Source organism: Gopherus flavomarginatus, chromosome 8 (assembly GCF_025201925.1).
Source record: "Gopherus flavomarginatus isolate rGopFla2 chromosome 8, rGopFla2.mat.asm, whole genome shotgun sequence".
NCBI lineage: Eukaryota > Metazoa > Chordata > Testudines > Testudinidae > Gopherus > Gopherus flavomarginatus.
In genome coordinates, this window is record NC_066624.1 from 4,932,906 (window position 1) to 4,944,455 (window position 11,550).

General features: G+C 48.0%; 1 long non-coding RNA gene across 3 annotated transcripts; it reads right to left on the reverse strand.

The window, feature by feature from the left end:
• Nucleotides 1-2,533: 2,533 nt before the first annotated feature.
• Nucleotides 2,534-11,458, reverse strand: LOC127056519 (uncharacterized). Of its 3 annotated transcripts, none has more exons than XR_007775838.1 (5): nucleotides 11,315-11,458; nucleotides 8,812-8,961; nucleotides 6,883-6,961; nucleotides 4,573-4,891; nucleotides 2,534-3,538 (listed from the first exon to the last, which is right to left on the reverse strand). It is a non-coding gene; the product is annotated as an uncharacterized LOC127056519 (long non-coding RNA). The 3 variants fall into 3 exon arrangements; XR_007775837.1 differs by having other exon boundaries at nucleotides 4,861-4,891; nucleotides 11,315-11,427; XR_007775836.1 differs by having other exon boundaries at nucleotides 3,459-4,891; nucleotides 11,315-11,425.
• Nucleotides 11,459-11,550: the final 92 nt, after the last annotated feature.

The window sequence follows — 11,550 nt, forward strand, 5'->3', positions numbered from 1 at the left end:
GAAGGTGAAAGTGCCACAAGTTGCTCCTGAAAGGTGAGTGGCTGGTGTGCTTCAAAAAATAGCTACAAAAACAGGGCTTGAGAAGGCAGGTTGCAGAATCAGGCTCCAGATCCGATAAACTCCCTGTGAAAAACGATATTTTTCTACCAGCCCAGCAAATATTACCCGGCACCCGAAAGCCAAGCTGAGTTCTTCTCTACTCTTGCCTTACCACGGCAGTAGAGCGGTCCATTCATTTCAATAGGAGTTTGCCACACAGGCGCTCAGGACTGGACGCTTTGGCCAAATTGTGAAATCCGGGTCCCTCCGAGGTGTCCCGCTTTTCAGCGGCACTGAGCACCCCGGCCGCGATTGAGGGGTCACACTTGGGAGGAGGTTCCCGCCTTTTCTTTCGGATGCGCTGCTCCCCCGGGCTTCCCGCCTCCTCTGAGAGCAGAAACTTCCCGGCTTCCCCCGCCCACACCTCCCTCAGCAGCGCCGGCCCCTGCTGCTCTGCTCTCCACCTTCTTCCTCTGGAAACAGCCCGCGCCCGTCGGCGCTCCGGAGGCTGCAGCCAGGCCGGGCAGCTGCTGCCCGGGGCGCCCCGAGGAGCGCACCCAGCACCGGCCGCTCCCCGGGGGGCTGGAGAAGCGAGGCGAGAGCGCCCCGCGGCGCTGCACTCGGAGCGGTGGAGCCGGGTCGGAGCCTTCCAGGGCAAGGAGCGAGTCCCCGCGCACTGGGGCTCGGGCGCTGGGTTCAGGATTTCCCGCCTTACACGCTGCCAGGGGCGCGCCCTGGGCAGGAGCCTGCCCGACGCCTCTGCTGTCGGGGCTCAGCTGTCACGTCCCTCGCGGCGTCCCCCACGCCAGGGCCCGGGGTGAGAGCGGCGCCTCCCCCGCAGGAGGGTCGGGTCGGGTCTGGTTCGAGCCCCGGGCGCCCGCAGAGACCCGCGGACCCCCCTCGCCGGCTCTGGGCGCCGAAGCGAGGCGGCAACGAGCACGTGGCGGGTGTGAACGGGCGGGAAGCGGATCCGAGCCCCGCCCGCATCGCTGCTGCAAGCGCGGGGAGGCCCCGGGGCCCCGCTGCGTTTCCCCCCATGCCGCGGGGAGCAGGGGCCAGAGGCCGGGTCGGGGCCCGCTCAACCTGGGGCCATGGGCTCTGCGCAGCCGCCCAAACCCCGACTGCAGCGCGGGGCGCCCCGGCCGGAGCCTTTGCCGGGGTTGGGCTCCGGCTTCTTCGGGAGCGGGGCCAGGCTTTGGCCGAGAGCCCCCGGGGCAGGACCCGTGCAGGTGCCGCCCGAAGGGAGCAGCGCCCCCCTTCCTCCCCCAGGGACGGCGGATGGACGGAGCAGGCTAGACCCCCCCCCGGGCACTCAGCCAGCGGCGGTGCAGCCGGCAGCTCGGGGGAGGACGGGCCGGGATCCCGGGGACACGTGCTCGCTCCCCTACCCGCGGGGCCTCCTGGCGGCTTCGGGCTGCGCTGCAGGGCCCCTCCGAGCGACCGGCGGCGCTGCTGTTACAGGGAGGCCGGGCGGGGGCGCAGCAGCCGCCCCCTCCGCTCGGGGCATGTAGCGTTAGCAGCTTGCTGGGGCCCCGCGGCTCCCGGGGAGCTCGCAGCCTCGTTTTCCCGGATACCTTCCCCAGCGGACCAGGCCCCTGAGCCCGAGGCTGCCTGGGAACCACAGACAGCGTCTGCCCCCCCGGCCCCTCGGGGAACAAACTGAGCCCATAGGCAGCTGGCTGGTGTCTTTGTTTGGCCCTTAGCACAGCTCTGGGGCTCAGCTCCCCACCTCATAGAGGGTGGTAGCTACCCAAGAGAACAGGCTCTACTACACTCCTACAGGGGTAGGGCCCACTTTGCACAGCCAGGCCTCCAGCAGCACCTCCAAGGAAGAGGGAGGCCAGTCCAGGGCCCTGGCTCGTGCTGCTTTTTATTCTTAGCCTGGCCCCCATTTGCCAAGAGGCAGGTCTGCGCTGACCCACCAGTCTCCCACCTCAGGGAACAGCTCAGCCAGGCAAGCACTCATGGCTCTGCCCACCCTCAGCAAGTCATGAGCCAGCCCCAGCAGCTGGCCCTGGCCATCGCAAGCCTCTTTCTGCACTCACGCAGCCGGCCCCTGGCCTGTCCAGCCGGCCCACCTTGCATTCTTATTCAACTGCACCAGTGGAGGCTGGAGCACGTTCTGAATCTGGGGGCTGCTGTTAATAAACCGAATTAAGATACCCACAATTCAGACAGTGAAGTGAACGTATGGGCAAGGTTAGGGAGTAGACTCAGATTCTAGGGTCAGAAGAGACCAATGTGATCATCTAGTCCGACCCCCTGCACAAAGCAGGCCACAGAACACTACCCATCCACTTCTATAACAAACCCCTAACCTGTGTCTGAGTTACTGAAGTCTTCAAATTGTGGTTTGAAGACCTCAAGCTGCAGAGAATCCACCAGCAAGTGACCCATGCCCCACGCTGCAGAGGAATCTCTCCCTATCCATCCTTCTAACGCCTCTTGCTTCTGTCTCCCGCACCACCAACCCCTTAATAATACACAGCTCACAAACAGTTTTTCCCACCTTTATATTAATATGTTCTTATGTCAGATCTACAGACCAGGAAACCTCTTAATACCCCTCTTAAAAACCTGATCATGCAGCATCTCCCTGAATTTAACAGTGCAATAACATTGTTTTGTTGCCCTAAGCACCACAGGCTGGTAGTGACAGCACTGGTTCCTGCCGTGGGCATGACCCATCCAGCCTCACTGAAGCAGCAATGCAATACTGGAGAGCAGCTAGGCAATCCTAAACTCCAGTATTTACGTGCTGCTAGAGCACTGCTGACATGCTTCCATTGTAAAGAGGTCTCCGTGACTTCCAGAACCCTTTTACAATCCCTGCTGGTTGTCATACTACCTATAATTTGTTATTGGTCTTAAACAGAGGAAAGAATGTTGAACAAAACAGGAAGCAGAATTACTTCAAGCAACATGCAACTGGTATAAGCCAGCTATGAAGACAACATTAAAGATGACTTAGTGTATTAAGATGAAGCTATTGCTGATATTGGAAGGTGATGAAATATTGAACAATCACATGGCCTGTGATCAGGTCAACAGGTTAGAATACCGCAAATCCCTGGGCCGTTTTAGGCAAATTCACCAAAGACATAAAACCAATACTCTATCTTTGCAGGCTGGAAAGAAAGCGTACATATTAAAAGCACTACAAAAACGTATCTAAACATACCTGTTCAACTGATCTAAGAGATATATGAGAATGTGGCAGCTTCCACAGCTGACACCCAGAAGCTCCCTTTCTTGTCTATCCTTGAGGTAATGAGGCAGCCCAGAATGGTCTGTATCTCCTTGTCCCTACAAACCATGATGTGCTGCTACATCTCCTCAAAGCCCAACAATGTTGAAATTCCAAATGGTATTTTGACTATTTTTTAACATGATATAAGGTATTGAAGAGCACAATACAATCCAATGAAGACATTTTTAACATTCACTTATCACAAAAGTTTAAATGTTCTTCGATCCTGTTCTACCAGAAAATCTGCAACTAAAAAAAAAAGAGAGCAAGTAGTTATACAAGAGTATCTGACTGCAATAATTTTTTAAAAAATAAAAAAACCCTACTTCATTTGCCCAAAATACATAGTAGACTTGTTGCAGTTAGCTACATTTTCAGACCAACTAGAACTCCTGCTCTCTTTCTTCTCCCCCCCCCCCCCCACTACTTTCTGGCCCTTTCAAATAGGTGAGGGGTCAGCAACCTTTCAGAAGTGCTGTGCCTAGTCTTCATTTATTCACTCTGATTTAAGGTTTTGCGTGCCAGTAATACATTTTAACGTTTTTAGAAGGTCACTTTCTAAGTCTATAATATATAACTAAACTATTGTTGTGTGTAAAGTAAATAAGGTTTTTAAAACGTTTAAGAAGCTTCATTTAAAATTAAATTAAAATGCAGAGCCCCCCGGACCTGTGGCCAGGACCCAGACAGCATGAGTGCCACTGAAAATCAGCTTGCATGCCGCCTTCGGCACCCGTGCCATAAGTTGCCTACCTCTGAAATAGACTATTGGGAAATCTGAATAGTCTACAGCTTTTTTTGTGTGTGCACTGCAGTGCTAGGCAGGGGCAGCTCTAGGTGTTGCCGCCCCAAGCACAGCAGGCAGGTTGCCTTCGGCGGCTTGCCTGCGGGAAGTCCCGGATCCCACGGATTCAGTAGCACACCTGCGGGAGGTCCGCCAAAGCCACGGGACCAGCGGACTCTCCGCAGGCATACTGCAGGCATACCGCCGAAGGCAACCTGCCTGCCGCCCTTGAAGCAACCGGCAGAGTGCCCCCTGTGGCTTGCCGTCCCAGGCACACACTTGGCATGCTGGTGCCTGGAGTCGCCCCTGGTACTAGGGACATCTTACAAGCAGTGATAGCTGTGTAAGAAATAGCTACAGTGCTCAAGTGTTTGCCATTTCCCTGAATTATTTCGATTTAGATTATCCAGATTCCTAAGACTCAGTTTCAGGACATAATTTGAAGCAAATAATTCTCTTTTTCTGTTTGTTTTTAGGGTCCATGCAGCTCAGATTTTACCTTTCAAATCTGAATGAAGTCAGCAATGAGAAATGATCCCAGCTGTCTTGAAATTTTTCAGAACATTCCCTGCCTAGGCAGATAGGGAACAACAAACTTGGAAGAGGCAAGGGAGGGAGAAGAAGAGTGTGAAGTAGGTTTTTTTGTGGGGTCCCTGACTTCACAGTATACAACCTTAAGATGTAATTACAAGTTAGCCTAAGCACCAGTACAGATTGCTTGACATAACTGTGAAAATGTCAAAAAGAAATGCAGATATGTGATAAATCAGTTAGGAGCAGTACTAACAGGTATGTTCCTCCAACTCATCTTCTTAGGGCTTGTCGTCATGAAAAAAATAGGAACAGTGTTAGAAATATGTCATTGAGATGTCTCCTACAACAGTATGCTATCACCTGTCCTAAGCACTCTGAAAACATTTTGGGGGTCCATGTAATCCCCCCCACCGCCCCATTTAAACAGAACTTTAAAATGGGAATTCAAAAGCTCCAATTTATGCAAATTTACACTACTGCTTTTTTGCAAGCGGACCTATTTTGCCTTCTCACTTTAATACTGGTATTGTCAGCCAAACAACTCTAAAAGGGTGAATGCTACTTAACCCTTTTTTGTACTGTTCCTCTAACAATATCTTGCTTGACTGTATCTGCTTAAGTCTGTTTGAGAGAGAAAATGAAACAATACCCAAAAGGGTAAGTGGTTTCATTTAATAAGCAAAAATAAACAAGCCCTAGGTTCTAGAACTCAATTTTGATTCTAGATTGGGATGGGCAAACTACAGCCCAGGGGCCACATCTGGCCATCAAGCTCCTGCCAGGGAGCGGGGTCCGGGCCTTGCCCCACTCCACATGGCTCCTGGAAGCAGTGGCATGTCCCCCCTCTGGCTCTTACACATAGGGGAAGCCAGGGGGCACCACACACTGCCCTTGGGCCAAGCACTGCCTCCACAGCTCCCACTGGCTGGGAACCGCAGCCAAGAGAAGCTGCAGGGGCAGCACTTGCAAACACTGCAACATGCAGAAACACCTGACCGTGACTCCACGTAGGAGCCGGAGAGGGAACATGCTGCTGCTTCCAGGAGTTGCTTGAGGTAGGGGCTGCCCAAAGCCTGCACCACCGGCCCCCTCCCACAGCCCAACCCCCTGCCCCAGCCCTGATCTCCTCCCACTGTCCGAATCCTTGGTCCCAGCCCAGAGCCCCCTCACACACCCTGAACTCCTCATTTCTGGCCCCATCCCAGAGCCTGCACCCCCACCAGAGCCCTCACCTCTTCCTGCACCCCAACCCCTAATTTTGTGAGCATTCATGGTCCGCCATACAATTTCCATACCCAGATGTGGCCCTCAGGCCAAAAAGTTTGCCCATCCTTGTTCTAGATTGAGATTCAAGTTACAGAATGGTGATCTCAAGGGACTGGGTGTGCAGAACTCCTCAAATCCTTAAAATAAATCAACTTCTAAACCAAGAGGGCAAACAGATCCTGCCTTTTAAAGAGGATGACATTTCCAAGCTACTGCCAATCTATTACCACCAAACACTTACTTGGAGAAAAGAGGAAGTCAGTTTTCACAATGTAAATAGGGTTATTTGGGAGTGGAACATGAGGCCAGTAGAGATGTACAACATAATACACATATGAGAAAATATTCTCATGCAAGCCAACAGAACAATTCTCTCAAACGGGTATAATGCTATTAATCATCTCAGTATAATATACTATATTATACTGAGATGTGGGGTGAGGCTAAGGATGAGGGGTTTGCGGTGCAGGAGGGTGCTCTGGGCTGGGACCAAGGGGTTTGGAGGGGGATCAGAATTGGGGCAGGGGGTTGGGGTGTGGGGGGGTGGCTCGGGTGCAGGCTCCGGGCGGTGCTTACCTCAAGCAGCTCCTGGAAGCAGCAGCATATTCCCCCTCCAGCTCCTACATGGTGGCGCAGCCAGGTGGCCCTGCTGTATGCCGCCCCTGCAGCTCCCATTGGCTGTGGTTCCTGGCCAATGGGAGCTGCAGGGGTAGTGCCTGGGACGGGGGCAATGTGCGGAGAGGAGCTCCCTGGCTGCCCCTGTGCATAGGAGCCAGAGGGGAGACATGCTGTTGCTTCCGAGAGCAGCACAGAGCAGCCTCTGACCCTGCTCCCTGGCTTGAGCGCCCAAACGGGGAAAGTCCCAGACCCTGCTCCCCAGTGGGACCTCAGGGGCCAGATTAAAATGGCTGGCCAGCCAGATGTGGCCCATGGGCCGCAGTTTGCCCATCCCTGCCCTAAGGGTACTTGAAAAGTTATTGGCTATATTAGGTTCACCTTTCCAACTCACCTTGACTGAACGCAATGATGCATCAGTTCTGCAAATATGATTCTCTTTGGACACAATTTAACTTCTTTTTCAATATGAACTAGAAAACAACACAAAGTAGAGTTTATAAAGAGTTCCAACAGACTGTACCTTAGACAGGTGATATACATTGCAGTGCACTGACTAATCAAACAGCAATCACATTTTTTGCCAGTTAGACCTAAAGACAGACTATTAAAGGCTTTAATGTGTGCTCATCCTATCAACTGGGTGGGCAGGAGGAGGGAGCGAGGGGACTCCTGCTTTCATTCCAAAATACACCGTAATACGAAGATAAGTATTTAAACAGTGCTGTAGCAGATCTATCCCTTCCCTCATCATTGTACTATAATTTATATAATACCAGGATCACTGAAGACTGGTGGCCTGGATTTTGCTTATTAGGAATTATACACAATCCATACTAATATGCATAATGGCATTAGATACAGTAATATTAGGAAGGCTGTTTGCAATGAGTTCTCTGTGTAGAATTCATATTGGAAGAAATTGCAGTTATGAGGGTGAGTTGGGCTCTATAACCTAATGCATAAAAATACCACACAAAAATATGATGAAAAAGGAAGTGTCACCACTTCATACATTTGCTTCATACACAATAGCAACAGAAGCAGATTTGTTGGACAGACCAGATGAAAAGAAAAACCCTTATTTATGCTGATTTTAAAGATATACTACCATTAAACAAGAACATTAAATACGGTCCATCTTGTCTGCAATGAAGGGGATCAGAAATTGAGATCAGCTATCAAATTGGCTATTTAGGAGACATTTGACACAGCAGAAACACTAACGTTGCCATGGGGGGGAATATCAGACAAGTCATTTACTTTCTAACAAATATTTAAAACTAGTCATCCTCATTGCAATCTGAAAACAGACATCCAACAAATAAGACACCACTCATTTTGAATATGGTGATGAAACAAAACTAAAGTAGTGAGTCCCACCCACTTAAATAGTTCATAGCTGACTGTGCTAGTAAGTCAGTCATTTTCATCTCAGTTTTAATTTGAACAATGTAATTTAAATAGTGTAAAGTATTAATATTCACAATCGTAGTTAATAGGCAGAACCATACCCTATGTTTTATTGACAACCACCACGTGTTTTTCTCTATTAAATGCCCTAAACACTTCAACTCGCAGACTGCCGAGATTGAGATGAGGATTTAGTAATTTCTCTTTACAAAGCCTACCTATTAAATTAACAGCTCACTGTATTAATAGATGTATCATAGTGAAGTTGTTTTCCTTTGCACCAACATTTCAAGTGAAACTCATCTGCATGCAAAGTGTCGTGCAACAATCATTACTAAGCACTCTTTACTGGGTAGCAAGGTACCCATATAAAAGTGAACAAAATAAAATAATTTTAAAAATTTATTTATATATATATATATATATATATATATATATATATATATATATATATACACACACACACACATATACACACATATATATATAAAAAAATGGGTGAAGATTAAATTTTTATATTTTCCAGTGCACTTGTATTGAAAGTACTGAATCTATCCTCTCACCACCACAAATTAACTTCTGCTATTTCTCTTAAAATAAAGAGCATTACATGAACATAAATATGCCTAAGTTTTGGCATACTCTACCTTTAAAAGTTACATGATTAAGTACTCAACTTCTCTTTTAAGGAGGTATTGGAAATGGAACAGAAAATTGGATATCAAACTGTTACAATAAAGTGCATAATCATTTGATTTTAAAAAATATATTAAAGCTTCTAGTTTTACAAAATTAAGAGCTTGATCCTGCAAATGCTGACATGACTAGTCTCATTTATTTAAATAAGTCTATTCATGTGAGAAAGGACTATTTGTGCTTGCAAGGCCTGTAAGATCAGATCCTAACTTACTGTACTTCAGAACGTCAGTAAAATTTCCAGGATCCAGTTTTTCCTCAAAACTGCAGAACTGAAGAACAGTACGGTGCTTCTTGGTTCCATTTTTTCACCATCATCTCATCCAGTTTTAAATAATAAGGGAAGGATCTGGAACCTGAACTCCTAAAATGTTTATTTGTTAAGAACAGAAAGAAAAACTATGGATTTTTTGTTGTGATTTTTTTTTTTTTTGGTCAGATGAATATTCATTCAAAGCATAACGAGCATGCAGTAATTATATTCTTCACATTTGGATCAGTTTCCTTAAAGCCCATCTAAAACTTCCCTCCTAGATTCTGTAAGCATTTACTGTATTTGCAGTTCACTGTTTTACTAGGTTCCTATAAAAATGGACTCCTTGAGATTATTAAATATTCATAAAGATGATGAACAATGAAGTTATTTTGATTTCTTCAGATTATGCTGAAGACAGACAGATGTTGGCACACCTACGTATGTATATGTAACAGTACATTTTTTTTAAATTTTTATTTTGCACAGTTGTTCTAGCTTTGGAAAATTATTTTCCTATACACTGAAATATTGCTTTTACTTATCTGATTTTTTCATGCAGTAAAAAATATGCACAAATTATACACATTGCTCTCCTCACTGTAAACAGGCAGAAAGACAGTAACTCATCTAACCAAAACATAATTTAGAAGTTCACATGCTTGCCAGGATATTCATATTTCCTGTATGAAACAGGTCGGTAGAAAACTGTTAACTACTTAAGGATTTTTTGTTTACCCCCCTTCTTTCAATTATTTAGCACTTTAGACAGTCTTAAATTATTATAATAATCTACTATTTTATATACATCCACATATTTATATTTTTATGAGAATTTAGTCATCAACTTTTCCACCATTAATAAATTGTTTAAAATAATGTTAATTCTGGCATTTTTAGTAAGTTACATGTGTAACATAAACAATCCAATATTTAAAAAAATATATTCTGATACCAAATTAGATATTAAATATAAATTAAAATTTTAAATTACAATAGACATTTCTACAAATAATAAAAAATATTACATACAATAATATTTTGAAACTAAATTTTTCGTTGGAAGTTATTAGAAAATCAAATTTTTCAAAACAGAATTTGGGGAGGGAGTGGGAGTCTTAGATCTAGAAATTAAAGTGTCACTTTTCACATTTCCAGCCTGTCAAAACAAACGTTAACAGAATCACAAGGTTTATCCCACAAGATACAATAGCTTTAAAACACTATAAAACTCAGTTTTAAGCACTTTAAAGGCTTTCAGAAGCAGAACTGTACAAGTTAAATTAGATTTTGATCCTGAATCCAGTCATTTAATTACAAAATACTTCAGTATTGTTGACAAGTCAATTAAAAAAAACTGCTGACGTTCCCCCTTAATAAAACAAGACGCATATACTTGAAAAATGGACCTTTTGTAAAATAATAATTAAAAAAAAAACCTGCATTAAAATGTATATCCCCAGTAACATATATACAAAAAAGTTACAGGTCTAGTTCCCCAAAACGTTTAGTTTAACAACATTTCCGTATAAACTCGTTCCGAAAACAAAAGTCGAATTGAAAATGCCCTGGGTTGAACGTGTCCACACGCGGCCAAATTACACTCCCAATCCCTTTTGCAATTTTTCAACTGCTTGGATTGAATTAATTGGTCCCGTCTTTTAACCCGTCCCCTCCCGGCAGCTTTGTAACGGCCTGTACCCTAGACCCTCCCCCACCCCTCGCTGAGGGGGGGTGGCCGCACGTGCCCCCCGGGAAGGCAGGTTACAAACTGTCTCCTGTCACTTCTCAACTGCGTCATTAGCTGATACAATAGCGAGGGCATCGATCGCAGGCCGAGTGTCGTCAATTGCGGGGGGGCGCTGGGTGTGAGCGGGGCAGTGTGCAAGGGGGGAGCCCGAGGCTGGAGGCGCCGGGTGTGAGCGGGGTAGTGTGCAAGGGGCGAGCCCGAGGCTGGAGGCGCCGGGTGTGAGCGGGGCAGTGTGCAAGGGGCTGGAGGCGCCGGGTGTGAGCGGGGCAGTGTGCAAGGGGACAGTTGCACTTTAACCCTTTTGCCACCATAGGGCTTTTGCACGGCACGCGCCTGGTTTTCGTTAAAAAGGATTGCCCCCCCCCTTTCTGCATCACCGGCTCCGAAGCAGCCCCCCCGAAGAACTTGTTTACTCCCCACGCCCGATGAGCTCTCTCCTGCCCCCTCCCCTCCCGCGGTGGTGGACGCGTGCGACTCAAACATGCCCCCCGCAACCCCCTTCCTCCAGCTGCGCGGGGGGGATGCTGCATTTGGGGGCTTTTTGCAAATTGAAAGTTTTTTGGTTTCTTTTCTTCCCCTGGAAAGTTTTTAACCCGCTCGCCGCCGGCCTGCGCGGGGTCGCTGCCTGCCTGCCCCCCTGTTCCCGGGACTCCCCTCCCCCGCGCCCCCTCCCCGGCCCGCCCGGCGACTCCCCGCGCCCCCCTCCCTCCTCACCTCCGAGTCCACTCGAAAATGGCGCCGAAACCGAAAAAACTTCGCAAATTTCATTGTAGGCGTTTGCAAGGGCTGCTGGGAGAGGGGCTGGGGGGGCAGGCACCGCCCCCGCCTCGGCTCGGCCCGGCACCGCCCGCGCTGAGCTGCGCTGCGCCCGGGCCGGCGGATGCGCGCGGGCCGGGACGGGTCCGGACGGGCAAGGGAGGAAGGGAAGGGGGGTGTGGGCGCTGAGTGGG